This window comes from Megachile rotundata, chromosome 10, assembly GCF_050947335.1.
Source record: "Megachile rotundata isolate GNS110a chromosome 10, iyMegRotu1, whole genome shotgun sequence".
In the NCBI taxonomy this organism is placed as follows: domain Eukaryota; kingdom Metazoa; phylum Arthropoda; class Insecta; order Hymenoptera; family Megachilidae; genus Megachile; species Megachile rotundata.
This window is the reverse complement of record NC_134992.1, coordinates 12,515,511-12,530,836: the sequence shown is the minus strand read 5'-3', so window position 1 is coordinate 12,530,836 and position 15,326 is coordinate 12,515,511. Positions and strand designations below refer to the sequence as shown.

At 37.4% G+C, this 15,326-nt stretch overlaps 1 protein-coding gene and 2 long non-coding RNA genes across 8 annotated transcripts in view; 2 read left to right on the top strand and 1 right to left on the bottom strand.

The window, feature by feature from the left end:
* The window catches only part of Rpb8 (DNA-directed RNA polymerases I, II, and III subunit Rpb8), a 67,113-nt gene that overhangs the window by 6,337 nt on the left and 45,450 nt on the right, over positions 1-15,326 (bottom strand). The gene's annotated exons all lie outside the window — the stretch shown is intronic.
* Positions 955-4,510, top strand: LOC143265251 (uncharacterized). 3 transcript variants are annotated; one of them, XR_013039591.1, is made up of 3 exons: positions 955-1,370; positions 1,476-1,578; positions 1,673-4,510. It is a non-coding gene; the product is annotated as an uncharacterized LOC143265251 (long non-coding RNA). The 3 variants fall into 3 exon arrangements; XR_013039590.1 differs by having other exon boundaries at positions 1,480-4,510; XR_013039589.1 differs by having other exon boundaries at positions 1,476-4,510.
* On the top strand, positions 6,916-12,489 carry LOC143265249 (uncharacterized). 2 transcript variants are annotated; one of them, XR_013039586.1, is made up of 3 exons: positions 6,916-8,212; positions 8,887-10,353; positions 10,527-12,489. It is a non-coding gene; the product is annotated as an uncharacterized LOC143265249 (long non-coding RNA). The 2 variants fall into 2 exon arrangements; XR_013039585.1 differs by having other exon boundaries at positions 6,917-8,212; positions 8,887-9,350; positions 9,783-12,485.

The following is a 15,326-nucleotide window of genomic DNA, read 5'->3' as shown; positions in this document are numbered from 1 at the left end:
TCGTACAGAAGTTCCTGAACGATGTTACGTGATGATGTGCTTTAATAGTGCAGCAGCAAAAAAATAACGATGGTATTGACGAATATGTAATCTGAAACCTTGAGCACAAACCACCTTTAAGTACGAGATAGAAGAAACACAACCTTCCGATCTTCCAAGTTGAAATATCTTACAATTATCCATGAAATATTTTAACGACGATTTATTAAGACAAACGCTATTTACAATAATAAATTTGAAAATTTAGGACAACATGCACGCTAATGACAGACCAACTGCCTATTTCTTGCACAGACACATGAAAACGAAAAACTGATTCGAAACACTTAAATATTCCATATTACCGGGCACTGCGCATGCGCGCGACTGTGCTAGCCGACGAAACAATTGCAATTCACGTGCGTTACGCAATCGCTCGTAGCACGAAAATATTCACTGCTTCCTTCGAGACTATGTTTCGATTAATAAACCGTCTAGAGTCAATTGCAGCCGACGATGTATCGAGTTACGCAATCGAGAGAAACCACACCGTGAACGAATTAGAGATAAAATTAAATCTACTCGAAAAACAAGCGGACTGGTTTTTTTCTCGAGCGCCTGCCATCGGCGATAACTGCAACTCACGATTCGTCTGCGGAATGCAAAACGAAATCCTAATGTTACACAATTATAACCTTGAAGAGTCTGGATTGTGCACAAGAATTTATTTCGTCGAAATCGTCATGGAATCTACGCGTCGAGGTCTTATAGGTTCCCTGTTATTTATGTTCTGTACTATTTATACGAATTAAATTATAAATCGCGTATTTTGCGAGCTTACGACACCTCGACAACCTTTAGACACGTACTACCGAAACACAAGATGCGTGTTTCGTGAAACTATTAATCTCTACGACCTTACGACCTTGCAGGGACAAAAAGTCGCTTCTTAGAAATCCTGCGTAAGTATAAAAATCGTGCAAATCGACTACCTAAACATATTACGGCTTCCTTAAAACGGAACAACTTCGAATCGACTGATCCAATTTATTTCAGAAGCGGAGGGAACACGTGTGCGAACGGTCAACCGTTGTAACCTAACCCGAGGACGGAACAGAGGACAGAAAGTTGATTTCGATCGATGGACAACACGAGAGCAACACATACATCGAATACATGTTTGTATAGCCGCGCACACGAATCTCGCGACGAAATATATGGCATCAAACAGGGAATGCAAGCGACACGCGCGACGACTAGTTGACGACTAGAGCAGTCACGCTACCGTAGAGCAACCACGGTGAACTATGACGACGTAGACTAGTAGCAATTGCGAGCAGAAATGGCGCTGCACTCTCCTCGACTCTATCTACACTTTTGTTACACAATCCGTGCGTTCTACTACCATTTTATAGTAAACATGATCATCGACAGAATGCCGATTCTTTTCTAATTCCTTCACTATTTGAAGAATTTTAACTTGAAACTATTTTCAGACAGAACACAATTTTCAAAGAATTTCTCAATAAAATTCTAAAGATTGGAGGCGTTATGCCGAATTCTTTTTGGCTCTTCATTAAAAGATCTTTGAAATTTAAGGTACGAAAATTTGCAATTAATCTTTCAGTTAAATTTTATAATTCAGTTACCGTACGAGAATAGTTTTCATTTGTTTAAAAAAAACGTTGTTCAGGTACACGAGAACTTTAGAGCTAGGCGGAACAAGCGGAAAATCAAATCTAACTCTGTTCGCTGATGAACAACTATTTATAGCGATGTTGAAGATGGGCTTGGTAGGCAAGCAACTGAAACACGCTATTAATAGCGTTGTTCTTGTTGTTGTTTGTTAAAGGCAGATTTAGTTTGAAGATTATTCAACTACACATGAAAAATGGATACTTAGAGATACTCAAGGCACTCAAGGCACTTATCAAATGTCAAGTATTTACTGTAAGAGATACGTTCAACCTATATGCCATCAATCTGTACTATTTATTGATAAAGAGCTGTCAGATTTATATCAGGTCTCTTCTAAATTTGACCAGATGTCAGAAAAATGTGACCTATAAAACAATTTGAAGGATCTTTGAAGAAAGACAATTTAGGGAAGCCTGTTCCAGAAAGTAGAGCCCGGTGCATGTGCCAAATCGGTCTCCCATAATGCGTGTCCACGATGTACGAATATAGAAGGCAAATGGAAGAACGTGCAAGATGCAATTGCTGTATCGTGCGTGCTGCCGTCGATTGTATGACTCGTGCAAAGATCAACGACTTCGCAATTATTAAATTTTTAATGTTAGGAATCTTCGACGTGGGAAGTGTAACATTGGTGAATTGCACCGACACAAAAATTATTTGACTACATAAATTTCGAAGCTCTTCACTTGAGCATCTATTCTAATTACAGTTTTGATGTATTGCAAATTAGGCTATAAAATTGTACAGTGGCGATATAACGCGAGGGAATATGCGACGTGCCATCTCCGTAGATTGCGACACAATTACAATGAGTGGAGTGGGATCTATGAAGATAGGGAGCTGGGAATAGAGCGAGTGGCAATATAACGAGTGGCGATATAGCACGAGGGAATATGCGACATGACATCTCCTTAGATTGCAACATAATTATAACAAATAGACTGAGCCGTATGAAGTTAGGGAGCTGGGAATAAAGCGAGTGGCAATATAACGAGTGGCGATATAACGCGAGGGAATATGCAACATGCCATCTCCGTAGATTGCAACACAATTGCAATGAGTAGAGCGGGATCTATGAAGATAGGGAGCTGGGAATAGAGCGAGTGGCAATATAACGAGTGGCGATATAACGCGAGGGAATATGCGACATGCCATCTCCTTAGATTGCAACACAATTATAACGAATAGACTGCGCCGTATGAAGATTACGAAACTGGCAATAGAACAAGAGGCAATATAGCGAGTGGCAATATAACGGAAGACCACCGTTTTCCTCCCAATTTGATTCGTTACAATTACAAAGATGATTTTGATATCAAAAACAATGGTAAGTGTGACTATCTAACGGGACAATCCACGTAATTTTCAGACGAGGTAAAGCCACAGAGCAGCGAGTGTAATTGGACCACTTTGCCGCTAAACGAGCTTAACGATCGATTCTGCCTTCCACTCTAATGGCATAATGCGCAGAGGCGATAGAACGGATCTTCTGGTTTCTAGTTGTTTTAATGATGGAAGCGTCAGCGGATCATGAATCCCAACGTATACAGAGTGAGTCACCTGATACTTCAAGCTGAAATATCTTGGAAATGAATATCGTGGAAAATGTCTCGGATCAGAGTTATATCAACAGATCTGATGCAATCGGTTTTTAGGTGGACGCGTAGAGGACACTGAAGGTCAAACTTGTTTTCTTTGTGAAGCTATAAAAAATGTTAAGCTATCTGTTCTGGAAAATTTGTCACTTCAGAAAATATTTTAACTCGGCTACTGAGAAATGGTACATTTAATATATTTATACATTTGTAACTATTTTTTATGCTAGTAACTTACTAGTATAAAACACTTCTAGTTTATGCTAGTAACTTACTAGTGTAAAACAGACTCTCCTATTTTATAACACAGTAAAAGGACTTTACTTTTAATATTTTATCTGTGCAGATTAATTGTGATATATTGACCTTGAAACGGCTGAACAAGATACACGATTAACAGTGTAACATTCAGCAACATGAACTAAAAATTCCTTCTGAACTAGTGACTTTTAGAACAAAATAGCTTAACACATTTTTACAGAGAACAAATCGAGACAACTAACGAGGACAATTCCTATCCCTCCAGAATAACGAACAAGATCCCAAATCCAGGTCCTACAACTGGACCTACAACACATACTACCTGTTCTATTGAACCAGCCTCTATCCGAAAAACCATCAAGAAGACTACGCAGCTAAGTAAGTCCCTTAGCACTCTATCCTGCCACTCTTACGTTTCCCTCCGCGTTGCGTTACCGAATCCCGTTCGACACTGTGTGACACCCGAAAAGACGAGTCGCGAAACAAGAACGCAGAGAAAAAAAAGACCGTAGCCCGAGACTTCGTGAGGAGAACTAGCCGCGACTAGGCACAGACGGTACGACATTGCGCTTGTAAAAGCGCTTTAACGTGCGAGGCAAACGGGCGACGTGTTACACAACGATGGCCGAAAAAGCTGTGCCAAGCTGCGTGGCGCTGGGCCACGGGGCGTAAATGTGTCCACCTAACCTCGAAACGAGAGAGAGAAGTGGCACACACGCAACGCCGTCGGACCTCTTCTCGCGCCAACTACGAGAAGAAGGTTTCTCTGTGTGTCGCGCGCGAGTTTTAGGGTTGCGAAAAAGCTCATGGTTATTTGGACCTCGGCTAGGCTTGTCTAGGGAGGACACGCGCGTGTTTTACAGGTGGACATATATCGTGACTGATCGGTATAACTTGGACCGTTTATATTAACAGTGGTGTATTTTCATTTATTTTGGGAAAATTAAAGGTTAACTTGTATGGACCGTTTATAATAACAGTGGTGTATTTTCATTTATTTTGGAAAAATTAAAGGTTAACTTGTATGGACCGTTTATAATAACAGTGGTGTATTTTCATTTATTTTGGGAAAATTAAAGGTTAACTTATATGGACCGTTTATATTAAAAGTGGTGTATTTTCATTTATTTTGGCAAAATTAAAGGTTAACTTATATGGATCTATTTTGAAAGTGGTTAATTTTTTTTGAGGATATTTAAGGTTATATGCGACTGAAAGAATGTAAGTTAATTATATTAAAATTGGTAATTTAGCAATTTTTTTTATGATTGATTTATATGTAATTTAGTTATACTTTGTTTTAGGTAGTTTAAAATAATATTCATGCAAATGGACTTACACCACTTTCAAAATAAACGGTCCACTTATAGTTAGCGACGATTAGTAGGGGCGGGTACCCGATATTTTGGGATCGGGTTAGGCCACGTTTACATTAGGCAAGTAAGCCGTGTCGGAGGCCCGTGCAAATAGGTAGTGTTGAATTTTTCTTACTTTGTACTAAACCTTGTTCCGTACTCCGGTACGGCTTGCCTAATGTAAACGCGGCCTTATGTCGGATGGGCTAGAGTACGCGAAGAGGACTTGGAAGAAGGTTGGAAACTGAGGAATTTGGAAATTTGGTAATGTAAGAATTGGGAAATGTAGAAATTGGGAAATGTGGAAACTGGGAAATGTGGAATCTGAGAAAGGTGGAAACTGGGAAATGTAGAAATTGAGAAATGTGGAATCTGAAAAAGGTGGAAACTGGGAAATGTGGAAATTGAGAAATGTGGAATCTGAAAAAGGTGGAAAGTGGGAAATGTGGAAATTGGGAAACGTGGAAACTGGGAAATGTGGAAACTGGGAAATGTTGAAACTGAGACATGTGGAAACTGAGAAATGTGGAAACTGGGAAATGCAGAAATTGGAAAATGTAGAAATTTGAATATGTAAAAATTTGAAAAAGTAGAAATTTGGAAAATTAGTAACTTGACAACTTAGGAATTTAAAAATATAGAAATAAAAATATTTGGTAGTGCAAGAGAAACAGAGAGAGAGAATAAAGTCACCAAACGCGCCACCTGCTAGTTGCACTCGTACTTTTACTTTTAACGTCCGTATCAATCATGTTCACCCAGTACTATCCATGTACATTCAACATGCACCTCATAATAAACTTTCTTCTTCCAGTTTATTTGTTCAAGTTTCTCTTTCTTCATACATAATCCAGATCGCTGATAAACTAAAGAAAACTTTCCTTTAAATTTTCATATTCAATAAAGGAAGTCTTAAAAACCTTGCAACTATTGTATAATATAATAGTACCAATAATCTAAGAATTTTATCAGGGTTTTCAAAACTGTAAAGTAGCCAAGAAATTGTTAAATTTTATGACTAATGAAATTATAACATAGAAGTAGTTTCAGTATTAAACTTAAGGTAAATATAATTAAAACCAAGAACCTAAAGAACTAAGGTACTATACCTATCTTGCAAACATAACTCGATTTTACACAGAGTTGAGTCACGAAAATTTGTCTTCTGATAAGATTACATTATCGTTTGGTCTTTTTTTAGTGAAAGTAGATTGAAAGAACACGTGCTAATGATTCATTTACAATGAATTGATTGATGACTGATATACTCGCAATGGAACGCCCATTTGAAGAGTAATTTCAATCAATTAATGCTACGAAATTTTATCGAAGTTATCGGTGAATGGATGTAATGAGAAATGTTCACTTTAATTGCAATTTTTACGACTTCGTGGGTTCTGAGGGAATAAATAATTTTGGGTAGATAATTTTTCAAAGAGTAGGATAATTTTAGTTTAGGGATACTAGGGATATTAGAGGTACTAGGGACACTAGAGATACTGGGGGCACTAGAGTTACTAGGGACACTGGAGGTACTAGGGACACTGGAGGTACTAGGGACACTAGAGATATTGGGGATACTGAGGTACTAGGAGCACTAGAGGTACTAGGGACACTGGAGGTACTAGGGACACTGGAGGTACTAGGACCACCAGAGGTACTAGGTACACTAGAGATTCTAGGGATACTAGAAATATTAGAGATACTAGGGGCACTAGAGATACCAGGGACACTAGAGATACTAGTAATACTATGGATACTAGATATACTAGGAATACTAGACATAATAGAGACATAAGAAGATTCAAGTCTATAAGCATTAAACTAAAAAAATAACAGAATATAGGAATATCAGAAAAGTTACAGCTATTGAAATATAGGAACTAGAAATAGGGACACAAAATTTCAGAGATATAAAATTTAGTGAGCTAGGATTACAGCCTAAACAAGTACTTGACTTTTGCAATTTTATCTAGAACATATAATTCTTATAAATATACTTCTAATTCTTATATCTCATATCTTGAGATATAAGAATATATCCCTATACAATGTAAACAGATTTTCTCCAATAATACAAACACCAATTAGACTTTAATCCGCTCATTAATTTTCCCCGAACGGTAATAAATGAAAATGAAAGACCCACGGAACCGCATAAATTACTATCGTCGTAAAGCTAGTATTTCTAAATTAGCACATATGTATCATACGTGTTGGTGACGTCAGCTGGACTCTGCTGCTCGTCGATATTCACCTGCGTAATCGATGCCACGATACCACAAAACATATCTGATAGCACATTATTCACTCGGTATCAAAAAAGCTCGAAAAAATCAATTGAATTGCTCAATGACGAAAGCGCGTAAAGGACGAGGCAAAAAGGACCCAACGAACGTTGCCAAACGCGGTGGAAGACAGGGGCGAAGTGGAGGGGATGATAAAGAGCAAACAGCCTCCCTTGCCAGGTGGACGGAACCTGGGCCGACGACTTAATCTTAGAACACCACCTCCACTGCCAACGGAACAGACTCACCACCACTACCCGGTGTGGGATTCACTTTCGTCATCGTGGAATACACAGCGCACGTACACACGACACACCGCGGCCGCGACGGTTAACGGACTAAAGAGAGGTGCGAAAACTGATACGCTATCACACGGTGTTCTTGAAGAGCACGAGAAATTGGAAGAAAGGTTCGCAATGTAAACTACAAGTATTCCGACGGAGTCCTTGTCTCGTAAAACAACGTAACGCGAGGAAAGTGCACCTGCGCGCTCCTGCGTCGTTTTCTCGGTCGCGGCCCGTTTGTCCCTGTGGTACCACCTCTCTACCCCTCCCAGCCTAACCCTCTCCCCCAAACCCTCTCCGGCGTTCCAACTTGCTCGACTGGAGGGGACCTAGGCACCTTCTCCTTCTCCTCTTTCTCGCACCGTTCCCCTCCCTCGCTCTGCGGCAACATCCACGACGTCCCTGTAACACCACCCACTCATCCGACACCCAGCGTCGAGAGTCGATTACCGTCGAGAACCGGGGACGGACCCTTCTACTCGATACAAGTGGAGAGACAGACGCACCAATATGGCTGACTAAATTCAAGCGGCCGGGGATTATGTAAGGCCGACGATTATGACATTGCCGTAACTATCGTTTTTCTATGGGGTGCACCCTAATTATGCTCCTACTTGCACGTTAAAGCGTTTCAAGTTTAGGGGAGGATATGGACATTTGGAATTTTCAGAATTTGGGGAAGTATGAAAGTCCCTCAGAAGATATCCATTCTATATAGCCCCTTGTGTTGGTGCATAATTAAACCTACCAGGGTATAATTCATACTTTGAAATTAAAAATGATGTTGAAAAGTAAACTTCATAAATAAATTAATAAATATATATTTTATTGAAGTTGAAATAATTTGAGATTCATTATTGAAGTTGAAAAATAAACTTCATAAATGATGTTGAAAAGTAAACTTCATAAATAAATTAATAAATATATATTTTATTTAAGTTGAAATTATTTGAGATTCATTATTGAAGTTGAAAAATAAACTTCATAAATATATATTTTATTTAAGTTAAAATTATTTGAAATTTATTAATGATATTGAAAAGTAAACTTCATAAATAAATTAATAAATATATATTTTATTTAAGTTGAAATTATTTGAGATTTACTATTGAGGTTGAAAAATAAACTTCATAAATATATATTTTCTTTAAGTTGAAATAATTTGAGATTCATTATTGAAATTGAAAAATAAACTTCATAAATAAATGATATATTTATTAATTTATTTATGAATCTATATCTTACATTATACATTTATTAATTTATTTATGAAGTTTATTTTTCAACCTCAATAATAAATCTAAAAAAATGTCAACTTAAATAAACTACATATTTATTAATTTATTTATGAAGAACATTTTTCAACTTCAATAGTAAATACTTTGTATGAATTTCACAAATAGTGTATTTAACTCGGTCATTTCAGCGTTAAAAGTTACACGAGTCCTGGCCTACTATTATCGCGTCAATCTTGGAATGGTCGTTGAACCCAAACAGATTCAATCGATAAAGAGTGCACCGAAGTTGCACGAAACCGCGATCATTCGTGATTGAACCGTGTGTTTCCCGTCAGGTGTACAAAGCCGTGGAAAAAAGCTGGTGTTCCACAAATCCAAAATTAGACGCTGCCAATCATCGAGCGCAATCTATATATTATCGGGACAATCGATTGGCTTCGAGAACCGTGTATTGTTGAAGCCACCGTGCTCGATATTAATCGACCCGATGTACGACGATATTAATAGCTCGATTAGGAAGGACCTGCACAAAGCGATTGGCTTACGAGATCGAATGGCAGGCAGATTAATACGAGTCGATGGGGATGATACTCGATAAACCCTTCATCGTTCAATTACATAAGCCGAGAAAATTTTTCTTACGGCACAATTGGTAAGTTTGGATCATAAAGCGGGTATTGTTTTCGAGTGACGCAAACTCGGGTTTTGGCTTCGCGACAGAACTCGTGCGCAGTTGGCTATGGTATCGGAAGAATTCAGGAATTAGATCGTGAAAAGTATAAAATTAATAAGAATAAACTTTTAACCTTTCAAAAAGTTGAAATAATACTTCTCGATTTAATATTATGAAATACAGAAACATTTCCAGTCCATTTCTATAGGAAGTAACTTTTAATAAAAGTAAATAGCGCTATATAAATATATTTCCTATCATGCTCCGGTTCCGCCAACGAAACATTTTAATTAAATTAGAACGTGAAGCCAATTACGATGGACAGTAACCTTAAAGGATAGTTTGATTGTCAATTAGTCGTGGAGGACGTCCCGGGCAGAACTTTGTAAACAACAATAAAATTATCCCCAGGGGTTCGAGAGTAAGAATCTAAAAAAAAACCGGTTGAACATCGAGACCGCGTCTCGAAGGCCGCGTCGCCCTGTCTGATTCGAACTTTTCTACTTCGAAACCGAGCGTTCGCCGGAGACGCACGAAGGGGCACGAGGGTAGTCGAAGCAACACGTGGCCCCCGGGTACACACGAACGAACGAACGCTACTGCTTTGCTATACATACCAGTTGATTATTCTAGCTATGAAAGTCCGGAACTGTTACGAGCTCTTTGCGACTCAATGTCACGGTTTCAGCACGCGCGATAAACGCGTCCAAGTGTGACGGAATCGAAGAGAAAAAGGGAGAGGGGGAAAACGCAATAAAGAAAGAACGCGAACGAATAACGACGCAGTTGGTTCGTTCAGAGACGGATGGTGGGGGTAACTAAGTCGGAACCAATCAGATTACTCACCGTCGATGATATCCAATCAACGGAGGCTATTTTATAGGGCTTAAATTTTCCCGATCAATTTAAATAACCCATATATTCTGGACGATGAAAACAAACGTTTGACCCAATACTTTAACGTTTGGAATTCTAATTTTTGGTAAATGTATTTCGGTTAATTTATACGCGTCGAAACTGGCGGGGGTTTGGTCTTTTTTCTGAAGTGTTCATTTTAACGAATCTTGGCAAATTCGAAGGATTAGGAATTTCGAAATTTTTGAATAAAATAAAATGAATAACAGGTTTCACGAATTAATTTCATTTAATCTTCAGATCACCTTTCATCAAGAAATATCCACAGTAAACCCGAAAAACTAGTAATAACCTCTAGATTCATTAGATTTTTATCCTTTAATCTAGTTTGATCGTAATCTTTCACGCGATAGTGTGCGCAACACAGACGCGAGAGTAACTCGACGTTCTCGAGCACGATACGACAGACAGGTCGAGTAATTGGATCGAGCTGCAGGGCTGCGATTGGCAGCCGACTAACAGGCCTGTTTCAACCCCCATCCAGGAAGTGGAAAAGGCTCGAGCTGAGAGATCCTATATAATGCTTTTGCTTAACTTGACCTTAATTTCACGGAATACAATCTGATTCGTCGTTTACGAGTCCTTGGAAATTATACGAGACCTATTGGCTCTCGATAGTTAAGTTGCAAATGAAAAAATTAATTACCGGATCTTAGTCATGTTTAAAGGTTGTCTTTGTGTATGTGTAAGGTGACGATGGCTGTCAATGTTTACTGTTTAATTTTATTAAAAATAATATTGGTCAAAACCTTAAAATATTGGAGGTTGTTTAATTTTATTAAAAATAATTAACATTGGTCGAAATCTTAAAATAGTGGGGTTATTTAATTTTATTAAAAATAATTAACATTGGTCGAAACCTTAAAATAGTGGAAGTTGTTTAATTTTATTAAAAATAATTAACATTGGTCAAAACCTTAATATATTGTAATTGCTTACGATCTTGAAAATTTTAAGATAAATTGATACAAAAAATTATTGCTTCTAAAAATGGTAAAGGTTAGTGAAAAATCCTGTTCACGCGATATCGCGTGATCGAACATTATCGACTCAGCACTTCTGACTTTCTGGTTCGATAAGAATAGGTTCTCTTCCGTCCCAGTTATTCAGAAAATAAACCACCTTTTTCCAGGGAGTCGTTCGAACAATTTGAATAGCAATCGCGGTAGGATTTTTACGCTGCTTCATGCAAATTCTTTTCCTCCAGAGATACACAGTGTGTCGGAAGAATAACTTTTTGAATAAAGAGACAAGAATTATTTTGTCAAAATTTATTTTTATTGTAGCATTAAGGGCGGTTGTATTTTGGAGGGGAGGTATACTGTTTTCAGAGAACATCTTTAATAGATGGTTTTCCTTAAATTTAAAAAGTTTGGTTACTTTTTCGACACACTGTAATTTGATTCGCACGCAATTTCCTTTACTCCCCTCACGTGCTCCTCAATTTCTATCGTCACCTCTTTTCTATGGTGGTAACGCGTTCGCGGAATGACGTCAGTGATTCCCACTCTTCCCGTAATCCCATCCGGAAATGGAGGGAGAGACACGGGGGTGGAATAGCATACGTTTCGGTCAATAACAGTCGAGATCGACTCCGGGGGTTCTCCAACGTTTCCGCGTTCGAGCCTTTCCCACACCCCTGTTACCCGGAAACGCTTCTGTTTTCCACCCGACTATTCAACCTCGAAGAGAGCTACTTCCTGTTGTGTTTATTTACGGAGACACAAATTGGACGTTGGAACGAGCGTTTCAATATTCCATCGATAGAAAGGGAATAAAGGTGACTAAATTGACGAGTGGAGCTCATTAGTCGTGTTCCCTGCTCGAGGAAACACGCAAAATGCTGATGCTTACGAAAGCGGACATTAACTCCTTAACCCTTTTGTTTCATTGTCACGCGTTATAAGCCGAATATAGAAAATCTGATTTACATGTCGGCATCACGCTTATTTGCAATTCAAAGATAAGAAACTTGGAATTTGTGTTCCAAGAATTCAAGTTTGATGAAACTGGAAATTCGAGTATGGTAAAAGTATTTTGAGACTTAAAGTTCAGATATGTTGAACTTCAAAGTTGAAGTATTAAAACTGTGAGTTCAAATATTTTAGGACTGAAAATTCAAGTGTGTTTAACTTAAAAGTTCAAGTATGTTAAGACTGAAAGTTCAAGTATGTTAAGACTAAAAATTGAAGTATGTTTAACTTAAAAGTTCAAGAATGTTAAGACCAAAAATTCAAGTATGTTAAGACAAAAAGTTTCAAGTATATTAAGACTAAAAATTCAAGTATGTTTAACTTAAAAATTCAAGGATGTTAAGACTGAAAGTTCAAGTATGTTAAGACAAAAAGTTACAAAAATATTAAGACTAAAAATTCAATTATGTTAAGACTGAAAGTTCAAGTATGTTAAGACTAAAAATTCAAGTATGCTAAGACTGAAAGTTTCAAGTATATTAAGACTAAAAATTCAATTATGTTAAGACTGAAAGTTCAAGTATGTCAAGACTAAAAATTGAAGTATGTTTAACTTAAAGGTTCAAGTATGTTAAGACCAAAAATTCAAGTATGTTAAGACAAAAAGTTTCAAGTATATTAAGACTAAAAATTCAAGTATGTTAAACCTGAAATTTCAAGTATGTTAAGACTAAAAATTCAAGTATGTTAAGATTAAAAATTGAAGAATGTTTAACTTAAAAGTTTCAAGTATGTTAAGACTAAAAATTCAAGTATGTTAAGACTAAAAATTCAAGTAGGTTTAACTTAAAAGTTCAATTATGTTAAGACCAAAAATTCAAGCATGTTGAACCTAAAAGTTCAAACTTGTTAAGACCAAAAGTTCAAGCATGTTAACACTAAAAATTCAAGTACATTAAAAATTCCCATTAAACCAACCCATACTAAAATTACTATCTTAAGTCCTAAACCATGAACATAAAAAAATTGCAAAAATGATCAAAAGTGTTAAAAAATAAAATAAACGTTGATCCCACTTCTAAAACGATTTTGAACCTCGTAGCAATCGTATAAAAGCGATCGAATGTGATTCGAAATATCAAAGGAAAAGGGATATAAGGATTTATCGAGAGGTTCGTTAAATTTACCAGATAGTAGAGAGCAAGGTTGAAAAGGCAGAGTCAAGGAGTAAGGGAAGAACACCCTTATTCCGCTCGGTAATCAGCTTTCGCTTCTAGGGGAGGAGACACTAACATGTCTTTATACGAACTCAACCTTCAGACACGTTAAGGGTACCATAGTTTGCACGGTAATAGGGCCAAGGACACGTCAGGGTATGCTTCCATTCGCTTGAATAAATGATGGAATATCGACAAATTGCTCTTAACTTACAATGCTGTGCATAAGCCCCTCAATGTGAACAATTTTCCTAAGCGATACTTTTTGATAAAATGAAATATTTCAAGGTAATCTGTAGAATGTTTTAACTAAACTATTGCTTTTTACAGAACTGCTAATAAATTTCATTTATTACTTTTATATAAAACTTATTTTATTTTCACTACCTGAAATGTTAAAGTCTTATTTGCTTAAGTCACTATTTATCTTCCTCAAATGCTAATTGTTCAAACTTACTATTCCGCAAATTGCATAAATATATGCATATTGAATTGCAATAATTCTTCCTGAATTATATAAACCTTCACGTTGAGTAAACTTATACAGTAAAGCCAACACAGAAATATTGCAGATAATATTAATACTCAACAGAATAACAGAATTTTCAAATAAAAAATTTGAAAACCTCGTAACCCCGGAAATAATTTCTCCTTACCATAACAGCGAATAAATCTCCCTCTCCGTTCTTACACAAACACACTACTTTTCGAAAGCCCTGCGGGCAACAGTGGAGGAACGTACAACAGGCGCAACAAGGTGAACTCCTCTTCCCCTGATGACCGAGAGAAGCGGGGGATTCATGCACGAGCGGCCGTCAGGGGTTGACCTAATTTCACTTCATAGGTTGGCCTCTGACTGTCTGACCTTTTCCCAGGAGAGAGTTCCTGGCGAGGGTGCGCTTGTGCACTACCCGGAGGATCATAATCGTTAGAGGGACAAAGAGCATCGTGGAACACGTGTACGGCCTTCGTATACTGAACAGAGAGCGACTCGAGTAACAATGAGATTATGCAGGATGTACAGTCGCTATCTGCACTTCCAATTAAATGAAAGTGTGAAGAACGCTTTTGCTTTTTATGAGAGTTATGATGGCTGAGGGTTTTTATTATTGTGATATTGAAAGAGAATTGTGATGGAAAATGGTGAGAAAGAGATGGGAAAAAGTTAAGATGAGTTTTGGTTCGTGAGAATGTTTTGGTTTTCAAGTTTGGGAAGGGGGATGGAATTTTTGATAGGGGAGGAATTTGGGGGATTGAGAATTTGAGGAAGTGAGGGTTTGGAAATTTGGGAATGTGGGGAAATGAGGGTTTGGAGAGTTAAGAATTGGGGGAAATGAGGGGTTGGAAATTTAGAAATCTAGAAATCTGAGGGGTTGGAAATTTAGAAATCCAGAAAACTGAGGGGTTGGAAATTTACAAATCCAGAAAACTGAAGGGTTGGAAATTTAGAAATCCAGAAAGCTGAGGGGTTGGAAACTTAGAAATCCAGAAAACTGAAGGGTTGGAAATTTACAAGTCCAGAAAACTGAAGGGTTGGAAATTTACAAATCCAGAAAACTGAAGGGTTGGAAATTTAGAATTCCAGAAAACTGAGGGGTTGGAAATTTAGAAATCCAGAAAACTGAGGGGTTGGAAATTAGAAATCTAGAAAATTGAAGGGTTGGAAATTTCCAAATCCAGAAAACTGAGAGGTTGGAAATTTACAAATCCAGAAAACTAAAGAGCTGGAAATTCCCAAATCCATAAAACTGCAAATTTGAAAATTCAAAAATCTAAAAAACTGAGAATATGGAAATTCAAAAATCTAAAAAACTGAGAATTTGAAAATTAGAAATGAAAAATAGAATAATAGAAAAGTAATAGAAAAAGAGGTGGGTCGCAGGGAACAGATGGGATTATCTCTATCTGTA